Source organism: Lithobates pipiens, unplaced genomic scaffold, assembly GCF_037356315.1.
Source record: "Lithobates pipiens isolate NorthernLeopardFrog02 unplaced genomic scaffold, aLitPip1_a1.2 Scaffold_30, whole genome shotgun sequence".
NCBI classification, from domain to species: Eukaryota; Metazoa; Chordata; class Amphibia; order Anura; family Ranidae; genus Lithobates; species Lithobates pipiens.
The window spans coordinates 6359666-6365048 of record NW_027507791.1 but is presented as its reverse complement, the minus strand read 5'-3'; positions in this window follow the sequence as shown (position 1 = coordinate 6365048).

The following is a 5383-nucleotide window of genomic DNA, read 5'->3' as shown; positions in this document are numbered from 1 at the left end:
GTCTCACCGTGCCCATAATCTCAGATTTACCGTGCCCATAATCGCAGCCTCAACGTTCCCATAATGCAGTCTCAGCATGCCCATAATCGCAGCCTCACTATGCCCATAATCTCAGCCTCATCGTGCCCATAATGCTGTCTCATCGTGCCCATAATCGCAGCCTTACCGTGCCCATAAATGCAGCCTCACCGCGCCCATAATGCAGTCTCACCGTGCTCATAATCTCAGATTTACCGTGCCCATAATTGCAGCCTCACCGTTCCCATAATGCAGTCTCACCGTGCCCATAATCGCAGCCTCCCTATGCCCATAATCGCAGTCTCACCGTGCCCATAAGCTGTCTCATTGTGCCCATAATCGCAGCCTTACTGTGCCCATAATGCAGTCTCACCGTGCCCATAATCTCAGACTTACTATGCCCATAATCGCAGCCTCACCGTTCCCATAATGCAGTCTCACCATGCCCATAATCACAGCCTCACCATGCCCATAATCGCAGCATCACCGTGCCCATAATGCTGTCTCACCATGCCCATAATCACAGCCTCGCCGTGCCTATAATGACAGCCTCACCGTGCCCATAATGCAGTCTCACCATGCCCATAATGCAGTCTCACCGTGCCCATAATCGCAGCCTCATTGTAGTCAGTGCCTGTGGCTGGATTACACAGTCTGCGGGCATCTCCAAGTTGGGTGTGAAAACTTTGGCCGTGCTGTGAGAAAAGTCCCGCCCTCCTCCTAGATCAGCTTGTGTGATAGACAGAACACTGCGCCTATCACACAAGCTGTTCTAGGAGTAGGGCGGAACTTTTTTCACAGCTCAGCCAAAGTTTTCACACTCAGCTCGGAGACACACCGTGGGAGATGCGCGCAGACTGTGTATGACATATAGTGGAGGAGGAGGAGCGGAGCGATGCGTTGCAGCCACAGCTTGGCCCAAAGCAGCCCCAGAGCAGGCAGCCTACCCATCAAAAGAATTTTGATCGATCAAAAAAATTAACGATAAATTGAGGAATTAATCATTAATTTCGACAGCCCTATTAAAAACGTATGATTATGCACTCACATGGTTGAAGTAGACAGGTATGTCATGGTAGAAAAAGTTTATGGGCGCAGGCTGATGGATGGCTCGAGCCGTTGGAGGTTTAGTGGAGAGGAAGTCACTAAAGGTGCAGGGAGGGGACCTGCAGCTATTGGTGTTCACAGTTGGATGGGGAGAGACAAAGCTTCACTGGAAGAAACTGCTGTACAGAAAGGGTAGGACAGCCTGGAAGCACCATAGAGGGAGTGCGTGTGTGTACGTGTTTCTGGAGAACTAATAACTTCCTTCATCAGCTTGACTTTCGAGTGCAACTTGGATGTGACTTGTTGCCCCTTCGCAAAGTCAGACCCACTTCCTACAGCGCCCGCAAGGTCCCCCTCCTCATGGAGGCACACGTACAGGCCCACCTGAAGTTTGCCAATGAACATCTAAATAATTCAGAGAAGGACTGAAAGTGTTGCAGTCAGATGAGCCCAAAATTAAGCTCTTTGGCATTAACTCGACTTGCCAGGTTTGGAGGAAGAAAATGGTGACTATGGCCCTAAGAACACCATCCCTACAGCCAAGCACGGAGGTGGAAACATGATGCTTTTGGGGCTGTTACTATGCTAAAGGTACAGGCCGACTTTTCCGCATTGGGGGGCCAATAGATGAGACCATGTATTGTAAAATCTTGGATGAGAACCTTCTTCCCACAGCCAGAACACTGAAGATGGCTCACGGGTGCGTCTTCCAGTATGATAATGACACAAAACATACTGCCAAAGCAACAAAGGAGTGGCTCAAGAAGAAGCACATTAAGGTCATGGAGTGACCTAGTCAGTCTCCAGACCTTAATCCTATAGAAAATTTATGGAGGAAGCTGAAACTTCGAGTTGTCCAGCGACAGCAAAGAAACCTTAAGGATTTAGAGAAGATCTGTAAATAAGAGTGGACCTAAATCCCTCCTGAGATGTGTGCCAACCTGGTCACCAACTACAAGAAACCTCTTACCTCTGTGCTTGCCAACAAGGGTTTCTCCACCAAGTACTAAGTCATGTTTTGATTGGGGATCAAATACTTATTTTACTCACTGAACTGCAACTTAATTTATAACATTTGTGTTGTGTGTTTTTTTCTGGATTTTTGGTTGATATTCTGTCTCTGTCATTTAAAATACACCTGTGATAAAAATGATAGACCCTTCATTTCTTTGTAAATGGGCAAACTTACAAAATCTGCAGGGGATCCAATCATTATTTTCCCCAATGTATCAGCGGAGGAGATCTATACATTCCTGGCCACACTACGTTGCCAACTGCTCCAGAGATGCAGTAAAGGACAAGGAGAGGTGGCACAGCGACAATGCCTTTATTGGACTCTGTACATGGAAAATGCAACTCATTTGTAGTCCAAGTATTGTATTACTATACACAGTCTAAACATGACATACCTTCATGGGACTTCAAAGGACTAATAATATGTTATATATAGATCAAAGAGAGATCTCTTTTAACCCCATCCCGCCCAGCCCCGGCATCCTTTTAACAGGGTTTTTCGCTTGGTGGACAGGAAGATACATACTAGATGTAAATGCCGGAGAAGAAAGGAGCTGAAAGTCCTCAAACTTTTTTTGTATAATAAATATGAGGATGCATGTGTGATAAATGATCTCTCTTTGGTCTATATTTGATGGATTATTGACACCTTTAAAGTCATATGGAATTATGGCACATTTATGGCAGCAGGATTAAATCTGTGTTTTTTTTTTTTTTTTGCTTTGTTTTTTGTTTTGTTTTTAGCTCAATGCATTGAGCACAATAAAATAACCCAGAAAATGTGTTAGAAATTCTGTATATAGCCCTACAGAACAGAAAGTGCACAATCCACATGGGCTTTGCTGCTTAACTGCAGACAGGAAACAGGAACTTTATTATCGGAGAAAAGACATAGAGTATTACCATAGATGCAGCTACAAACTTGTAAATGCTGACATCTACTGGTTGAAAAATATATCTGTAGTTGTACAAGAATACATGAATAATGTATTCCAACAAAACAATTTATTACTAGTTTTATTTCCAGCAATTTGCAACCTTCAATGCTGCTGGCTCCTGCTCTCTCAGTGCTGCTTCCCTGTATGCCCAGTCTTAGCAGGAAAGAACGTGAAATTCTAGCTTACACCTAACTAGCCTTAAAACGGTGCTCTCCTAACCCCCATGATAACTAATCTGTGTAAGAAAGCTGTATCCCAGATAGCAAGCAATTGTGCTGCAAGTTTGAAAATGACTTGCTAAGCTATTGCTACACTTACCAGCCTTCACACGCTTGTTGCACCATTGCAGCAAGTCCGCATTGCGTGACTACAGATCAACTTTCCTTGCAAACATTCTGCAAGTTCTGGTTCAGTTATGTTGTGCAAAAGTCATCCCACCACAAGGTGCATTGTGGCTGATTTTCCATGCTGTAGACTTTCAGAGCTCTTGCTGTAGACTCACCACTGCAACTTTGCTCTTGCTACAGACTTGCCACGCAAATTTGGTACAAATTGGAAAAGTGTCAACTAGAACTTGTGCTTCAAAAGCTCTGCAAGAGTACAACTCTCCAGTGAAAATGTGCAGCAATTTAACAAGACTTAGCCCTTGTACACACGGTCGGAGATTCCATCGGAATGTTTCAGATTGGAGCGTTTTGTCGGATATTCCGACTGTGTGTGGTTTGCATCGGACTGTTTCCGTCGGAATATCCGACGGACCAACTTTTCCAACTTGCCGGAAATATTTTCCAACAAAATGCTCCTATTGGACATAGTCCGATCATGTGTAGCCTACTCTGACGCACAAGGTGCCACACATGCTCACAATCAAATTCCGACACGGAAGTGCTCGTTCAGGTAAAACTACTGCTCGTAATCGATATAGCACATTCGTCAAGCTGCAATGTTAAAAATTCTTTCATGAAGTGCATTCTCTTGTTCTTTACAATGCTGCAAGAAGGAACTTCTTTTGATGCTCATAGTCACACACACTTCTCCTGAACGTATTTCCTGACTCTTTTCTACTCATATTAGCAATACAATTTTTGAATTCGTCACATCTACACAATTTTATTTTTTGTTTATTCTTTTTTGGGTGAATTTTTTTATTTTTTTCATAAACTCCTTTTTTGACAGTTTGCTCATCTTTCCATTTTTTGGGGTGTGTTTTGTGTGTAAACTTACCACAACAACATTATTATATTTTTTTCTATTTTCTTTTTTAATCTACAGGAGGTTGTTTAGTGTTGGTGCCCCTTGTTATTCATTTCACTTTGTATTTTTGAAATGTACCTGCCTGCTCACAAATAAACGGTCTTTTTGGAAGGAATACACATACGCAAGTATTTCTTCAAACAAAAAAAACCTTTATTTAGGTCTCAAACAACTAAAAAGAGGAAGGCAGCGCTGGAGAAACGTGTTACTTTGGCGCAGCCTTTGGCCCCCAGGGCAGACATGAACTAATTAGAAAAAGAAAAATTGGTGGCCTGAGGAGTACATATCTGAGGGAGAGAAGTCTGGTCCAGAAGTCCTAGAGATCAGGAAGAGCAGATGCCACCTATGTCCCCAGGATGTGGTTCTTCAAGAGGCTGCATCTTCTTTCAGACCAGACTGAACCCAGGCCATCACTCTCTCGTCTTCCTTAGGCACTTCCCTCCAGGCATCCTTCGGGGCTGTGGCTGGGCTCCTGTAGTTGTGGCAGGAGGAGGAGAAGGAGGGCGTTGGCCGACCTCCTGGCTGCCACTTGCCAGAGCCTCCCCCCCGACTGAGGTCTTCCTGTGTATGAAAATGGGACATAGTTTAAGTTTTTTGCTCATCAATCACACCATTTTTAGCTCATGACTTTTGCAAATTGAATGTTACCAAATAGAACAGACTATCATTCTGAGCCCAGCATTTTTAATTCTCGTCCCAATCATTTTTGGTCACTACTGTCTATTGATATGTAAACCACTTTGTTAAATCACAACTTACTGATCAATAAGAACATCTAGTTAACATTATTAAATGTACCACAAGAAATATGTTCAACAATGCAATACCTGTCTCAAGCTGGGCCCCACCACATGTTGCTGCCTGGAAGGCCCAGGTTGGACGTTGGAAGCCTCAGCTGGGGGTGAAGGAAGCCTTGAAGGAAGACTGGAGAGTGGTGGCCTGGGTACCCCCTGGTCTTCCAGAAAATGCAGCCTCTTGAAGTAAACCATCCTGGGGTAATAAATGGCATCTGGATCTCCTGATCTCAAGGACTCCAGGTGCTTCTTTCTCTCCCTGAGATATGTACTCTTCATTACACCAATTTTCCTAGTCACATAGGCCATGTCTGCCGT